This window comes from Odocoileus virginianus, chromosome 19 (assembly GCF_023699985.2).
Source record: "Odocoileus virginianus isolate 20LAN1187 ecotype Illinois chromosome 19, Ovbor_1.2, whole genome shotgun sequence".
In the NCBI taxonomy this organism is placed as follows: Eukaryota; Metazoa; Chordata; class Mammalia; order Artiodactyla; family Cervidae; genus Odocoileus; species Odocoileus virginianus.
In genome coordinates this window covers 28429899-28448129 of record NC_069692.1, presented here as the reverse complement: position 1 = coordinate 28448129, position 18231 = coordinate 28429899, and the positions used below count along the sequence as shown (strand labels likewise).

At 40.4% G+C, this 18231-nt stretch overlaps 1 protein-coding gene and 1 long non-coding RNA gene across 2 annotated transcripts in view; both read right to left on the bottom strand.

The window, feature by feature from the left end:
* POPDC1 (popeye domain cAMP effector 1) overlaps positions 1–258 on the bottom strand; it is a 45972-nt gene extending 45714 nt beyond the window's left edge. Inside the window, exon 1 of the mRNA XM_020905077.2 lies at positions 104–258. The gene's annotated coding sequence lies outside the window, so the exon portion shown is untranslated. The remainder of the gene's footprint in view (positions 1–103) is intronic.
* A 10083-nt stretch (positions 259–10341) lies between these two features.
* On the bottom strand, positions 10342–12691 carry LOC139039626 (uncharacterized). The gene is made up of 2 exons (XR_011492960.1): positions 12154–12691; positions 10342–11110 (listed from the first exon to the last, which is right to left on the bottom strand). It is a non-coding gene; the product is annotated as an uncharacterized lncRNA (long non-coding RNA).
* Between the last annotated feature and the right edge of the window lie 5540 nt (positions 12692–18231).

Below are 18231 nucleotides of genomic sequence, written 5' to 3'. Positions count from 1 at the left end.
AGGGATCCAACTTTCACTTCCCGATTTAGCCCCGAGAGCGCGAGCCTGCAAATAACCGCGCGCCCTGGGGGAGCCTGAGGCAGCTGTTCCCCCCGCTCCTTACCTGGCTCGTCCCTGGCGCGGAGCCCGGGCGGCGCTGGCCAAAGTTTGGGGCAGCAGCGGCGGCTGAGGGGACACAGACTTGGCCACCCGACGGGCGCGCGACGCGAAAACCTCAGCCGATCCCGGGTTGAGATGCTGCTCCGCCGGTGCCGGGTCCCGGCGCCCGCAGCGGCTTTGACTAAAATAGGCATCGCGGCAGCTGCGGCTGGGGTTGGGGCCGCACCGCGCACGCGCCCGGCGTCCCGGCGCCCCCCGGCGGGCGGAGTCCCCGGCCTCAGCCAGGGCTCCCCTCCCGGCTCGTCGAACTCCGCTGCCGCGTCGGCAAAAGCGTGGTCCATTTGAAACACCCGCTTTTTCTTTCCTGGTTTCCTCTCTTCTTCTGGGTTCTGCCCTTGTTTGGGCACGAGTGAGGGGCGGGCAACATCTTGGGGCCAGCGGCGTAGGTGGTTCATCCTCATGGGGATAACTCGAGCGGTCGGGTCCCAGGAGGGAGAAAAATCAGGAGAAGAAATGAAAACTAGAATCATTTCCCCACAAAGTCGCATAACTCCTTTCTGGGATAGTCGCTCGCATCTGAGCACAAGGCGGAAGGACCGGGAGAGCGCGCAACTCTGGAGTCTGAGCCTGGCGGCGGAGCTGGCGGTTTGGTCCCCACCGTCGCGGACGCGGGATGGCGCCCTCGGGGAGCCGGCCCTGCTGCTGCTGGGGGCCCACGCGGGAGGCTTCGGCACCAGCCACTGTTTTGTTTCCATCGGAAGAAGGTACTGATCTGAAATTTACATTTCCGTGGCAACGCCAGGCCTCCTCTGTAGGCGAAGCTCCACCCGAATTTGCCACGTGAATTTGGCAGATTCGGGACCCCTAATTTGAAAAGCCAGGTGATGAAAGTATGCCCCAATCAATCTTTACTGAAAAATAGGTACAGGGGAGGAGTTGGAGGACAAAAGGGGAATATTAGCTGGGCATTCAGAGTTTCCACCCCAACTGTTCCATTGACGATCAGAGTTTGTGCCGATTATTAGAGTGTGAGGTCTTTCACGTGTGCCAAGCCTGCTCCAAAGACCACGGGTACATTACAAAGTGAGTACTTGGGTCTGCTCCCTTGCCAGGGGTCTCTAGTGGAGAAGCAGTGCCGCATCTTCTTCAAGAACATGGCTAGAGTGCTGCAAAGACCAGGTTTGAATCCTGCTTCTACCCACCAGGCAGCTGTGTGGCCTTGGGGCAGTTACTTAGCTGTTCTGTGCCTCAGTTTCCTTTTATACCTTGGGGATGATGACGATGGTGATTGCACCTGTCTCAGGGCTGTTTGGAAGACTGATTTATATGCATAAAAAGCTTAATATGTAGTACAGAGCAAGTTCTATGTGTATGGCTACATATTCTACTTATGACCTCCTTCTCTAACATGTTTGAAATTTGCCGTATCTACCCAAAATTTATTTTCAGGGCTACTTCTTCAGAGTCGTTTCCTTTTAGATGCACTGCTAGCAATTTTGGTAGCAACCACTACAGGCAGTTTAAGATGTAGGTTTAATCGTAAATGCGCACAGAGATTTTGCACGGATAATCATTGGAGAATGGCTTATAGTAATGAACACTGGAAATAACCTAAATTCTAATCATAGGGGACTAAGTAAATTTTAGGTTATCCAAACAATTACCTATAATTGTTCTAAGCATCTATTAGAGATAATTCATAGAAAGATATTAGAGACATAATAATGTCTGCAAATCATACAAAATAGGGATCAGTAAACTTTGGCCCAGAGACCCAGCCAACTACCCATCTAAAATGGTTTTTACATTTTTTAATGGTTGACATCATCAAAAGAAGAATATTTCATGATGTGAAAATTATATGAAATTCAAGCACAGTCTTCATAAAGTTTAATTGGAACCCAGCTCATTAATTTATGACTGCTTTTGGGCTATATTGAGGAGTTGTGATAGAAACTATATGATACTGCAGAGCCTGAAGTTTTTACTATCTGGTTCTTTACTGAAAAAGTTTACTGCCCCTCGATATAGAGTATACTTTGTGCCAGGCACTTTTATAAGTGGATGTAAGTAGCTATATTAAGCAGCTGAATCCTCATGATGGACTCTATGAAGAAGTAGTTACTATTATTATCTCCATTTTGCGGATGGGGAACTGGGGTAACAGAGAGGTTGGGCAGGCTGCTCAGGTCACACAGCTGATGAGAAGCTGGGCCATGATGTGGATCAGGCACTCTAGTTCTGGAGTTTATGCTCCTGTCCACTACCAATGCAGTTTCTGCCAACTTCTGTCACTGCCTACACTGCCTCCCATAAAAAGATGTTAAATAGAAAAAAGGCAAGTTACAAGAGTGTAGAGAACATTACAAATTACTCAGGATGTTAAAGTACTTACATTTCTTACCTCAAGGGACTGAGGTTGTACATGATTTTTCTTTTTTTTCTGCTCTTCTCCCTCCTTCCCTCTTTATCTTTATTCATCTTCCAACCTCTTCTGCCCCTCCTCCTGCTGCTGCTTCTGTTAAATTTTCTATGATTATTATATGTTAAAATTTAAACATATAATTAAATTAAAATTTAGTACTTACTAAAATAGAGCCCAGGTTCTGGCTTTTGCATACTGGAATGGCAGACTCCAGAGGTGTAGTTATGGAGTCACCTGTTACAGGACATTCTCACTCCTCACCTAACAGGATAAGATGTCTTCGAGGCAATCATGTCAAGATTGCATACTTTTATGAAAAGAGTACTGCATTTGATATCATCCAACTTGAGACTTGGCCTTGGATAGAGCCTGTTTTCTTGGAGTCTGTTCCACAGAACGGTTAGACTGAATTTAACCCATCTCCCTCACTATACCCTGTCTAAGGATTCAAAGCATGATTTTATTTTTAAATTTCTTATTGTTGATATATGAATACCAGCTCTATAAAATTAGAAGAAACAATTCCAGGCATGAAAACTCAGGTTTGGGAGTGCCCTAGTGTCCCTGGTCTCCTTCTGCTGGTCATGGAAAGATCAGATTGAAAGATTCTGAGCACTGTGTGAAAACTAATGTGATTCAGAATGGTAGCTTGCACAGAAATGTAGAATGAAAGGATATGAGGCATAAATAGCCAAATGTAGAGAAACCTGTCTCCTCTGCATAAGCTCTGGCTAGTACAGGTTGGATCGATATAAATAATTATTTCTACCTTTATTTCTCTATGGGCATCATAATCTGCTTTTATCATTTGAACAAAACCTTGATGAAGTTTAGAAGTTCAGATAGAGTAAGTTTCATGAAAATAAATCAAGTCCTGAGGAAGTCACTGGTTTTAAAATTATGTAGCATTACCTTCCTTACCTCTATCTGCCCTTGGTTACATTGGTGTAGACTTTCTTTCAAATGTTACTCCTAACTGCATGAGGGTCATAGCTTCTGGTGTGGTCTCATGGTAGACAATTCTGATCAACAATTAAACAGTAATTTGGTTAAAGTCTTTCTTTTTTAGTAAAGTAATAAAGTTTTTATTTTATTGAAATATAGTTGATTTGCAGTGTGTTAATTTCTGGTGCACAGCAAAGTGATTCAGTTTTACACACACACACACACACACACACACACACATTCTTTTTCATATTTTTTCCATTATGGTTTATTACAGGTTGTTGAATATAGCTCCCTAGGTTATACAGTAAGGCCTTTCGGTTTATCCATTCTATATGTAATAGTTTGCATCTGCCAATCCCAAACTCCCAATCCATTCCTCCCCTGCAGCCGCCATGTCTGCAAGTCTGTTTCTACCTGATATGTAAGTTTACTTGTGTCATATTGTCGATTACACATATATGTGATACAATATAGTATTTGTCTTTCTCTTTCTGACTTCATTTGTATGATAATCTCTAGGTCCATCCATGTTGCTGCAAATGGCATAATTTCACTCCTTTTATGGGCCAGTAGTATTCCATTGTGTGATCTTTGGCACATCTTCTTTATGTATTCATCTGTCAGTGGACATTTAGTTTTTTTCTAGGTTTTAGCTATGTAAATAGTGCTGCTGTGAACATAGGGATGCATGGACCTCTTTGAATTACTTTTAACCAGATATGTGCCCAGGTGTGGGATTGCTGGATCTTGTGGCACCTCTATTTTTAGCTTCTTGCTGCTGCTGCTGCTGCTAAGTCGCTTCAGTCATGTCTGACTCTGTGCGACCCCATAGACGGCAGCCCACCAGGCTCCCCCATCCCTGGGATTCTCCAGGCAAGAACACTGGAGTGGGTTGCCACTTCCTTCTCCAATGTGTGAAAGTCAAAAGTGAAAGTGAAGACACTCAGTCGTGTCCGACTCTTCGAGACCCCATGGACTGCAGCCCACCAGGTTCCTCAGTCCATGGGATTTTCCAGGCAAGAGTACTGGAGTGGGGTGCCACTGCCTTCTCCTTAGCTTCTTGAGGAACCTCCATACTGCTTTTTCCATAATGGCTGCGCCAATTTACATTCCCACCAGCAGTGTAGGATGGTTCCCTTTTGATTAGATTCTTTCTGTATTTAAGCTCATTAAATGTTACATTAACTCTTTCATTGACCAGTTTGAAAACCAACCTCACTAACTTTTTAAAATTTATTTTCCTTTTTAAAAAAATAATAGACTTGGTTTTGTTAGAGCAGTTTTAGGTTCACAGATGATCAAGCGCCAGTAGTGTAGAAAGCTCTTATATACCCCTTTCTCCCTTGCTCAGTTTCCCCTGCTGTTAACATCGTGCATTGTTGTTGTTCAGTTGCTCAGTCGTGTCTGACTCTTTGCGACCTCATGGACTGCAGCACACCAGGCTTCCCTGTCCTGCACTGTCTCCCGGAGTTTGCTCAAACTCATGTCCATTGAAATTGGTGATGCCATCCAACCACCTCATCCTCTGTTGTCCCTTTCTCCTGTATGCGATCTTTCCCAGCATAAGGGTCTTTTCCATTGAGTAGGCTCTTCTCATGAGTTGGCCAAAGTATTGGAGCTTCAGCTTCAGCCATGGTCCTTCCTGTAAATATTCAGGGCTGATTTCCTTTATGATTGATTTGTTGGATCTCCTTGCAGTCCAAGGGACTCTCAAGAGTCTTCTCCACACCACAATTCAAAAGCATCAGTTCTTCAGCACTCAGCCTTCTTTATGGCCCAACTCTCATATCCATACATGACTGCTGGAAAAACCATAGCTTTGACTATATGGACCGTTGTCAGCAAAGTAATGTCTCTGCTTTTAATTATGCTGTCTAGGATTGTCATATCTTTTCTTCCAAGGACCAGGCATCTTTTAATTTCACGGCTACAGTCACCATCTGCAGTGATTTTGGAGCCCAAGAAAATAAAGTCTGTCACTGTTTCCCCATCTGTATGCCACAAAGTGATGGGACCATATGCCATGACCTTAGTTTTTTGAATGTTGAGTTTTAAGCCAGTTTTTTCACTCTCGTCTTTCACCTTCATCAAGAGGTTCTTTAGTTCCTCTTCGCTTTCTGTGATTAGGGTGGTGTCATCTGCATATCTGAGGTTATTGATATTTCTCCCGGCAGTCTTGATTCCAGCTTGTGCTTCATCCAGCCCGGCATTTCTCATGATGTGCTTGCTCTACATGTAAGTTAAATAAGCAGGGTGACAGTATACAGCCTTGATGGACCCCTTTCCCAATTTGGAACCAGTCTGTTCCATGTTCGGTTCTAACTATTGCTTCTTGACCTATGTACAGGTTTCTCAGGAGGTAGGCAAGATGGTTTGGTATTCCAGTCCCTTTCAGAATTTTCCACAGTTTGTTGTGATCCACACAGTCAAGGCTTTAGCATAATCAGTGAAGCAAAATTAGATGTTTTTCTGGAACTCTCTTGCTTTTTCTATAATCCAACGGATGTTGGCAATTTGATCTCTGGTTCCTCTACCTTTTCTAAATCCAACTTGTACATCCAGAAGTTCTTGGTTCATGTACTGTTGAAGCCTAGTTTGGAGAATTTTGAGCATGACCTTGCTTAGCATGTGAAATGAGTGCAATTGTACAGTAGTTTGAACATTCTTCGGCATTACCCTTCTTTTGGATTGGAATGAAAACTGACCTTTTCCAGTCCTCTGACCAGTGCTGAGTTTTCCAAATTTGTTGGCTTATTAAGTGCAGTACTTTAACAGCATCATCTTTGAGGATTTGAAATAGCTCAACTGGAACTCCATCACCTCCACTAGCATTGTTCATAGTGATGCTTCCTAAGGCCCACTTGACTTCATACTCCAGGATGTTTGCCTCTAGGTGAGTGATCACACCATCATGGTTATCTGGGTCATGAAGATCTTTTTCGTATAGTGCTTCTGTGTATTCTTGCCACCTGTTCTTAATATCTTCTGCTTCTGTTAGGTCCATACCATTTCTGTCCTTTATTGAGCCCATCTTTGCATGAAATGTTCCCTTGGTATCTCTAATTTTCTTGAAGAGATCTCTAGTCTTTCCCATTCTCTTGTTTTCCTCTATTTCTTTGCATTGATCACTGAGGAAGGCTTTCTTACCTCTCCTTGCTATTCTTTGGAACTCTGCATTCAAATAGGTATATCTTTCCTTTTCTAGTTTGCCTTTTGCTTCTCTTCTTTCTTCGGCAATTTGGCAGGCCTCCTCAGACAACCATTTTGCCTTTTTGCATTTCTTTTTCTTGGAATGGTTTTGTTCAATTCCTCCTGTACAATGTTACGAACCTCCTTCCATAGTTTTCTGTCTATCAGATCTAATCCCTTGAATCTTATTTGTCACTTTCACTGTATAATTATAAGGGATTTGATTTAGGTCATACCCGAATGGCCTAGTGTTTTTTTCTACTTTCTTCAGTTTAAGTCTGAATTTTGCAATGATGATTTTGGATTTTAGCCAGGTGTGTTTTCTGCTTTTTACATTGACTCACTTGGTTAATTTTTTTTCAGGTTATACAGTGAACAAGTGTTTTATATCTTGGCTAAATAAAAAACAGGAAATAACAAAGCAAAAGGGTATAATCTTTCATATCACTGTTGCATGCCAAAGGCCCAGAGTCTTAAAAATGGTTAAAACAGTGGCTAAATATTTGTAATACTCCATTCTGGGAGGAGCTCCCTAAGAAGTTGGATTATACTTTGTTCATTGAACAATGAGCTTTTTCCGAAGGGCTCAACCCTGAAAAGAAACAAAACCTAACTGAAACTCAAAAAAGTGACCCAGTACTTTAAGAGAACAGTGAATTATAAAAGAGTAAGGTATTTGGAATTAACAGCTGGATTTGAATCATGGTTTTACATTTAGTAAACTGGGTAAATTCAGATCCTTTATTAAACTTTTCTGAGCCTAAATTGCTTGTTTGTAAAACTTCAAAGATAATTCTTAGTTGACAGAATTATTTGAAAATTCTAATCTTTAGAATTAAAGTTTTTAAAAATGCCTCAGACTTCCCTGGGGGTCCAGTGTTTAAGACTCTGCACTTCTAACACCAGGGGCTTGGGTTCAGTCCCTGGCTGGGGAACTAAGATCCACATGCCTGTCATGCAGCACGGCTAAAAATACAATAAGAGAAAATGAGTGTGGCATCCATTTTTTGGTAGCTTAATTGTACACCTTTTTACCCCACTTATAGTGCACTACTGCGTATGGCACACAGTCAGTAAAAATGATTAGAATTCCCATCATCAAAATTCCCTGATGAAATGGTTGAACTATTCTGTGAACATAGGAAATGAAGCTGTAGTTTCATCTTCTGTGTCATTTGCCTGCTTTAATAGCTGAAACATAGCATATATAAGACCTAGAGATTTCAAACAAAATTTGTAGATTGCAAGATTTGCAAGACTCATGCTAAAATATCTGGTGGTTTGGGATTTCCTCAGAGTAGCCAGAAATGAGATATTGGCTTCAGAAGCAAATTTATAAAATATGTTCTAGAACAGATTCTAGAAACTAGGCACTTCGAGAACTAAGTTACAGTAATTCACTGTGTGGGCATTGACAGAAATGTGCACACATCAACTCTAGGCAGAAACCAGAACCCCTGACACTCCCTCTGTCTGTTCTTCCTTACATAACTTTCCCTCTAAAACAGCAGAGTTGCATTTGTGAATTATTTGTTTCAAATATTAAAATAACAAAGGCCATAGATGAAGCATTTAATAGGATTTCCTAATCTCTCAGAAAGTTATTTCCAAAAGAAGAATTTATTATAAGTAACTAAGCCTAACAGAATAGTGATTTTTTTTTTTAAAGTATGAAAAGAGGATCAGAGAAATCTCAAAATCACAGTCAAATCCCAAAGAAGCCTCAAGGCCTGGCCCGTGTTGGATCCTTAAAACAGAAATGGATCCCTCCCAGACAGATCTCCCACAAGAGCAGGTTCAAAAGTCTGGCAACAGCCGCTGCTGAGACCTCTCTTGTGTTTTGTTCTTTCCCTTTTGGGAATTTCTAGAAAATGACAGACCCTTGAAGCCTGTCTATGAATCCCATGGTAAGTACCTTTACTTCTAGAGAAGAGAAATGCTACAACCCCGAGGATGATACTTCTAACAATACTGTGTTTTTAGTGTGTAAGTAACTTCTTTATATGAATAATTAATTTGGTGATTAGAAAGGAAAAGTTGTTAATGATAGAAAAACAGCTTATAGCAATTCTTAATGTGTAATTTGAATGTGTAGATAAGAGTTTGATTGAAAGTAAAGCCAGGGAATGACTTTTGATCTATATCTAGTGAAAGCGAAGCTTTCAGTCATAGAATTTCTACTGAGCACTATCATTTTGTTATGTAATTAATCCTTAAAAAAAGCCTGGTTTTGGAGGCCTGATAACAGCCAGCCCAGTAATTGACATTGGCTAGAAACAAAAACCCAAAGCAACATATTATAAAGATGGAATAATAAAATAAAGTTGGGAATAATGATGCTGTCATCTGGCGTTAATTGATGTGCAAAAGCACTCAGAGTTCCCAAGAGAAAAGAATTATTTAAATGCAAATTTTTATTATTATGACTACTTAAATTGTTGTAATAAATTCATGAAAATAAGACACCTCACTAGCTTATGCATATATAAAACCTAATAAAATATTTATGAGCCACATACCAGCAGCTTTATCATTTGGCATAAAAAATGATATACTATTTTTTTAGTCCAAGAACAAACATATTTGGTAAAATTTAGGACCACAGAAAATGATGACAGTGATGTTTGGCTTGAAAACTACAGAAAACCTCGCACGCTTACACAGGGGGAAAAAAGGTCATGATTTGAAGAGATTTTGCAGTCATTGAGTCTGTTTAGAGTAGGGGAGGAATGGAACTCCTTGGTTAGCACATTTTCTGACAGAACATCATTTTGGTTTACATGCCATAGACAAAACTATTCTTACGCAGTTTTACTGCATACTGCAACTTAGGGATTTCTTAATCGTCTTTATATCAACTATACCACTTTAAATTATCTGAAGAGAAGTGTAATGAATATAAGCTCAGAAAATGGCACCTGAGAGCAACAGAACATTCTAACATGAGTCAGGAAATCTTGCAGATGATATCATATGACTGTTTAGTGAACAAATAGAATTTCTAATACCTAGATAATTGATGTTGAGTAGGAAAATATCTAGTAGAAAATGTTGGTATTAATAACCATTATAAGATGCCATATGATGAAGTCATTAAAATACCTTGGCATTTAGTACTGAAATTATTAATGGCTTAACATGTTGGCATGTGTTACCATGTGTTTTAAAGTGATATTACAGAAGTGGATTCCCCAGAACAGTTTGTCTGTACCTCTATTGTGGCATTTACTACTTGATCCATTTTATATGTTTATGTACAAGCCTTGCTTTTCCTTCCATTTTATAAGTTTCTGGTGGGTAGAGGTGTGTCTGATTTATCTTTCATGTCTCCATGGTACCTATGTTAGCTGATAGAATACTTGCATTTGCTTTCAAGTATTATCTTTCAATAGAAGAACTACTGAATATTTTTAAAATGGTGTTTTACAACCTAAATTGCTATGAATGTTGGATATAGCAAAATAGTCATGCTATCTAATAAAATAGTAATAAATAACAAAATAACACTCAATATTCTACTAGATTAAAAATGACTTTATTTAAATTATGATGACCTCTCCACTATAATAGTGTCCCTTCTCTCCCCTGCCCACCCTCATACTCCCCATCACTACCTTCCTCCCCCCGGCCCACTTAACATCTAGATGATTTATGCTGGAACAGGAACATATATGCATATATAAAGCATAATAAAATATTTATTAGGTGGAAAAGTTAGGTTTGGAAGGTAGAAAAGATAGGTTTGGAAAGTAAGAAAAAGGGATGTTAGCCCTGAGATGCTCATTCCTTTAGAAACATTAAATAGTCTGAATAGTGGCAAATGCAGGAAGTAGCAGTAGTGGGGGAGTGCAGAGAGCTCAATGTCAAAGGCAACTGCAGGACACTGGGGGCCCCCATCCCAGAGGTCAAGTTGCCAAGCAACATTGCCATCAATCCAAGGAGGACTCATAGGTCACAGAGAGAATGAAGCAGCCCTCCTGCTGTGCCCCTGAATCTCCTGGAGCAAGAAGAGAAACTCAGAAAGACTAATGAGTTCATTTTAAATGGTAGTTTAAGATGGAAAGAAATTAGTTTTTAAGTGGTTGGTGTTGTTCAATTGCCCAGTTGTATCCGACTCTTTGTGACCCCATGGACTATAGCATGCCAGGCCTCCCTGTCCCTCACCATCCCCCGGGATTTGCCCAAGTTCACGTTCATTGCATCCGTGATGCTGTCCAGTCATCTCATCCTCTGACGCCCTCTTCTCCTTCTGCCCTCAGTCTTTCCCAGCATCAGGGACTTTTTCAATAAGTCGTCTGTTCACCTCAGATGACCAGAATACTGGAGCTTCAGCTTCAGCATCAGTCCTTCCAGTGACTATTCAGGGTTGATCTCCCTTAGGATTGACTGGTTTGATCTCCTTGCGGTCCAAGGCTTTTAATTGGTGGGGTCAAGTATATTTTGCTGTCACTGGGAAGAGGAGGTGAAAGCAGGATGAAATCAATTGACAAGTTAAAGGAAAGGTGTGTTTTCCACATGTCTGATCAATGTCTCTTCCGTTTACACTTGCTATATATTTTATTCATTTATTTAAAAAACCAATTAATGAGCACTTGCTATATACTAAGCACTAGACCAGGGTAACTTTTCACAGAAAAATATAATTATAGTAAAAGTATGGAGACCGGCTTTAGGTGAGGTCACATTTATACCTTTTTGAGAAAAATAAAGTACAGAGACCAGTTATATTATTTATCATTTTAAATGGAATTCCTTAAAGGGAACACAGTGGTCTATTGCATGTTACCAGCACAGAAGTCTCTAAGCTAAATCTGCTTGCAGGTTTTCAGTCCAAAGAATGATCTTGGAACCTGAAAACCAATAACTGCATCCTGAACAAGTGCTATTCAACTCACTTCAATGATATTGGGAAGAAAAATGTGACTTTGAAAGTCATTTAGAGGAATACCAGTTCTGTCTCATACAGAAAAAATGACATACAGAAAAAATGACATTATTACAAATCTTACATTTTGTTTCATGACAAAATCATCGATAGCATTGCATTACTGAAGTCAAATTAAAAGGGGGATTTGCTGTCAAAATTCAGATATGGATTCAAGAACAGATGCAATTACTTTCCTTGTACTCAGCAAATATTTACAAATCAGCTGCCATATGCCAGGCACTGGTTCCCAAATGGTAAGCAAGATGTAGACTAGTAGGGGAGTTTAAAAACAGAATTCCTTTTCTCAGAAAAATAGACATTATGCTTGTGTATTTTGGCTAAACTTTTATCTCAGATGAACCAAGTTATATCTCACTTCAGATATATTCTGTGATCTTCAGAAACTCCAACTTACTTCACATCAAAAAATATCCTCTGTCTTGGAGAACTTGCTAGCTACCGTTTGAAAAAACTTCAGTTTACAGGGTTTCATTGTACATGAGATTTTATCCTATCTTAGAAAAGAGAGAGAAATAGCACCGCAAGGAACACTGAATTAGTTTACCTGGAATATAAGTAGGGGAGGTGGCCTGAGATAAGAAACCCTTCTCAGTAAAATTTCAGGAGACCTGAAGATATCTGAAATGAAACTGGACAGATGCAGAGTTTAAAGAATTTATTTAAACTCATCAGAGAAGCTTGGCCATGTTTTCTTATTATATAAAGTTATAGCCATTTTAACAGAGTTACGTTTAACTGCACTTTTTGCTTGTAAACCCCATTTGAGCTCAAGGTAGTCGCTGATGATTTAGAAGGTTTGTGTTTGGATGATGTTCCCCATACTGTCACTGACTAATTCAGCGGGTGTGTGACTTGCATTTTGGCGTTGAGTTTTCTTTCAGTTCCGAACAACTGGGGGCGTTTTACTTTTCTCCAGGTCACTTAGCAGCACTGTGGCCAGTGTATATGGGAAACACAAGGACACTGATTTGGAGGAACTGGCTTGAGTGTCACCAGTCACTGTGACTCAGCCTCTCTAAACCTTTTTTAGCCTGCTTTTAAAATCCTTCTCCACTATGGTTTATTACAGGATATTGAATATAGTTCCCTGTGCTGTACAGTAGGACCTCGTTGTTTATTTACTTAATATATAATAGTTTGTATCCGCTAATCTTAGGCTCCCAATTTATCCCTCCCTCCCGCCCTTCCCCTTCGGCAACTAAAAGGTTGTCTTCTATGTCTGTTTCTGTTTCAAAAGATAAGTTCATTGGTATCATATTTTAGATTCTACATATGAGTAATGTCATATGGTAATTGTCTATCTTTCTAACTTACTCCACTTAGTATGATAATCTCTAAGCCCATCCATGTTGCTACAGATGGCATTAATCATTCTTTATAATATTCCATTGTATATATGCATATACCATATTTTCTTTATTCATCTGTTGATGGACACTTAGGTAGCTTCCATGTTTTGGCTATCATGAATAGTGCTACTGTGAGCATCGGGTTGCATGTATTTTTTCAAATTGGAGTTTTCTCCAGATGTGTGCCCAGGAGTGGGATTGCAGGGTCATATGGTAGCGCTGTTTTTAGCTTTTTAAGGAACCTCCGTACTGTCCTCCATAGTGACTGTACCAATTTACATTCCCATCAACAATGTAGGAGGGTTCCCTTTTCTTCACATTCTCTCTAGCATTTCTTATTTGTAGATTTTTTGATGATGGTGATTCTGATGAGTGTGAGGTGACACCTCATTGTAATTTTGATTTGCATTTCTCTAACAACTAAGAATGTTGAGTATCTTTGTATGTGGTTATTGGCCATCTGTATGTCTTTGGATAAATGTCTGTTTCTGCCCATCTTTCTGGATTGGGTTGTTTGGGTTTTTTTTTGTTACTGAGTTATGTGAGCTGTTTGTATATTTTGGAAATTAAATCCTTGCTGGTCACATCATTTGAAAATATTCTCTGAGTTCTCTCTTCATTTTGTTTCTGGTTTCCTTTGCTGTGCAATAACTTATGAGTTTGATTGCAACCTCTCTAATCTTTATCATAAAATGGAATTCTTCAGCTAGCTGAAACAGCTCAGTTAGGAGAGCATTAGACTGAAAATCTAAAATGGAATTCTTCAAAGGAACAAGCAAATGAAACCTTGTGTACATGCATGTGTTGTGAATTATAAAGCATTAAATAGAGGTAAGATATTATTTTGTAATTAAATAATTTGGGAGACAAATTTATAAGAGAGGTAATCTCAAGTTAGATGACCTAAAATATCTGGTGTTAAGTCAAGTGAAGGTAAAAGTTATACTATAAAATTATGTAGAAATAAATATTTTTGGAATTCTATAAATAAAATTACATTTATTAAGATCACCAAGGCTTGAATTGAAAGGGAGTACAGGGAAAAATTATAGTTCAGAACACAAATTATCTGTTCTGAGGGGCACAAAAAGTTCCCTGTCAATCTTTAATAGCTAGGAGGTTTTAAAGCTAGTCAAATTTAGCATAATAATAAAACTTCATTATGTTGAAACCATGTTGATATCGTATGCAAATATACAATCCAGCATTAAAATGATGGAAATACTCATAGTGAGGTGACTAAGTGCTAAAATAACTACTATTTCATTTTTACTACATCTTTTCATTCCTGTAAGATTTTTGAACTTGAAACATAGTTGTATCAAATTAAACCTGTATTTTATTATAATAGGTCCATGTGATGTTGGTATTTGCATTTTATTGATATTTATATTAACTTTTGATAAATTGATGAAAAATAATGGAATTAAGTCCATTGATTTCTCAAATTTGTGTAAAAACTGTCTTTCACTAAAAATAATATTAATTTGGGAACACCTTCTGAAGATTAATTTCTTCAATAACCATAGGCAACATAATGGAACATGGAACCTAGTTTGAAAGTGCAATCCAATAGCACACATATTTAGCCTTTGGTCAAACCAGGGGACTCAAGTACATAGTACTGTATGTATATAGCTCTTATATGTAATACAGTCTCTAACTAGTCAGTTTTTTTATGGCTCTTGCCAGCTTAGTTGAGGGATTTCACTTTGTAACTACTTTGTCAAATCAATTCTGTCCTTCTGGTTCTGTGCAGTATAACAGTATGACATCCAAAGCTTATTCAGATGAGCAGAGAGCAAATGAATTTCCCTCTGCTCCTCTGTTGAAGGAAAGAGAAAATTCTTCCACCTCTGAATGCTGAGCGCATCGTACTATTCTTTATGGTAGATACATCTCAGCATTGTGAGTTCCTGAGGGTGCAGAGCCAGGGCAAATCCCACTGGTCCTTTTCATATTTGCACAAAGGTTAGATCAGGCTAGTAGGTCTAGCTCTGCCCCACATCCTGCCCCGAGAGGGTGGGAGGCTTCCAAACATCTAAGTGACATAAGCTGTGTAACTGGGGCCTGCAGCCTCTGGGAACTGGCCTTGGTGACGGGGGTGGGAGTGTTTATGGATGCATTTTAAGCCAGAGACCCACCCTTCAGGCTACTTCTCAGTTCTTCCTGACCACGAAGTTTAGCACAGAAAAATCACAAAGCGATCACCCCATTTCCGTCAAGAAGGAGGGACCATTCTTGGCCTGTGCCAGCTTCATGGGCCTGCGTCCTATACAGTCACGGAGAACCCTGGGCTATGAAAGCGCCACACTTGGTATAAATGCTGTACTGTCTTAATTTCGAAATTCTTTATTCTTTGTGGACAAGGTGCTCCATTAATTTTTGCATATACATATTTTGTATACGAAGCCACAAAGCATCTTTGTTTATTTTTTGGAGTTTTTTAAATGTGAATTTTAAAAATTAATTTATTTTAATTGGAGGATAATTACTTTACAGTGTTGTGATGTTTCCTGCCATACATCAGCATGAATCGACCATAGGTATACATGTGTCCCTCCATCCTGAACCGCCCTCCTACCTCCCTCCTCACCCTATCCCTCTGGGTTGTCCCAGAGCACCAACTTGGAGCGCCCTGCACAAAGCATTTTTAACACAAGAAAGCAGCTGTTTCCTTATGTTGCTGCTCTATTACCAACAATAAATGAATCAAAGGAATTTAGGGCTGGAAACAATTAGGCTGCGATTAAATTGAGCCTAGTTTTTAATAGAGATCAAATTTAAATGCACTGTAATATTGCACTTCCAGGGTACACTTCCAGAATATCACTGCTTTCTTCTTTCCATCTGGGTTGATTAGAATATTTAGAGAAAGCAAAGTAATAGTATAGATAGTAAAGATAGTATAGATAGTAAAGTATCTAGTATAGATAGTATAGTATAGATAGTAAAGATAGCTAGACACTTCAAAGCAAACATACAGAGTGGATCCATGGAGGTCACTATGGGGTTTTTTATTTTTTTAAGTGAGAAAAGCTGGGTGCAACCAAGGTATTGAATAATAGCCGATCTGTTAATACCGAGGGATGGTGCCAGGCTTACACAAGTGTGAAGATGGAGAGGTTTGACAGCATCTCTGAGGTTCATCCTGTTATGTTTGTACTCCTTCTTCCTCGTCTAAAATTGATTTGATTTCTGGAAAACTTAACTAGAAATTCTTTTTCTCCCTCTGCCCCTTGATTTGAGCCATAAGTCTATATCCCATCTCTGCCTGGCTTTGTTCTCAGTTGACTTTCATGGTTAGACAGCTATCTGATAATTAACCCCTGCTGTACTCTTAGCTGGTAGTAACTTAAGGTGTGACTGCTCCTTGGGGTACTCTGTATTTTAATATTTAATACCACACAGCCTTATAGGCACAAAGAAATGAATTTCTCCCAGAGCCATTGTGAAGCCTGCTGACAAGCCAGCGAGTGCTTCCTGAAGGCCTTCACCAGGCAGACAGGTGCCACTGTGTCTGCTCGTAAGCACTGCCCGTGTGTGGCCGGGAGACAGAGGAGCCTCCCGACTATCCGTTTAGCTCATGCCAAGCTCAGTGGCTCATCCAGACGCGTCCGACCATATCGCACTGTCCCATTTACGGCAGATGCACATACAAGAAAGCAATGTGCTTTACACAACCCCACGGCTTCTTCCCTCTCCTCCCCGTGACTTTGCTTCCTTGCTCACTGAGAAAACAGAAGTAACTGTGAGAGGACTTCCATACGCTCCCGTCACCTCTCTCCCCTGCCAGCAACCACACTCCGACAGGCTGTGCCTTCTCATCTAATGGGTGTCTGTGCTTAGTCGGCCTTGACTCATCTGCCCAAGGTCATCACTCTCGCAGTTCACCCTTCTCTTCTGGATCATTCCCAGCCTCGTGCCTAATATGCTGTTATTTTTCTTTCTTCTTCTAAATTTGTTAATTTATTTATTTAGGTCATGCTCGGTCTTTGCTGCTGTGTGGGCTTTGTACGGTTGCTGGGAGCACAGGCCGCTCTGGAGAGATGCAATGTGGACTTCTCATTGCAGTGCCTTCTCTTGTTGGGGAGCACAGGCTCTAGGGTGCTTGGGCTCAGTAGTTGTGGCACACAGGCTTAGTCGCTCCAAGGTGTGTGGACTCTTCCTGGACCAGGAATTGAACCCGTGTCCCCTGCCTTGGCAGGCGCATTCCTGTCGACTGTACCATCAGGGAAGTCCCGTTGTTTTTTTCTCAGTTAAAAAAATATACAGTAAAAACATCTTCTTTTCTTGACCCCACTTCCAGCTCAGGCTACCAGCCATTTCTATTTCCCTTCACATCAAAACTTGGTAAACGTTATTATACTTGCTCTTCTGATTTCCTGCCTCTCGTTTTCTCTCCGCTTACTTCAGTCAAGATTTTGTCCCCAGTTTACTCCACTAAAACGGCTCCTGTCAGGCTCACCATGCTGCTCAGCCCCGTTATTCATTCTCAGACTTCCTAGTACCTGTCAGCCACATTTGAGGCAGTTCACCGCTCCCTTCTCCTTGAAACACTTTTCTTCTCTTGACATCCAGGACTGCATGCTCATGGTTTCCTTCCTTCCTCACCAGCTGCTGCTTCTTGAATCCTTTGCCAACTCTTCCCCTGCTACCCCATCCTCTTAACAATGGACAGTCCCAAGGAAAAGTCCCCAGACCTTTTCTTCTTCTGAACCTATGTTCACTCCCTTGACTATCTCATCTAGTCCCACAGTTTTAAATATCATCTACATGTGAAAAACAGCAACAACAAACAACTAATCCCTGGTAGCTCAGATGGTAAAAAATCTGCCTGCAGCGCAGGAAACTCTGGTTCCATCCCTGGGTCTGGAAGATCCCCTGGAGAAGGAAATGGCAACCCACCCTTGTATTCTTGCTTAGCGAATTCCATGGACAGACCCTAAGGTCACAAAGAGTCAGACACGACTGAGTGATTAACACACACATGTGAAATACTCCCAAATCTTTATCTCCAGCCCAGACCTTTCTCTGGTACTCGAGACTCCTCCAGCTGTCCATTCTACTTCAGTCTAATAAGCATCTCTCACTGAACCCTGATCTCCCCTTCCAAGAGCAGTCCTGTCTCCTCCAGCCTTCTTAGCAGACTGACAGAGGTGATTCTATTAAAGTGTAGGGCAGATCACATCACTCTTCTATTTAAAACTCTCCAGTAGCTTCTGGTCATTCTCAGAATAAAAGTCAAAATTCTTACCATGAGTTAATTAGGC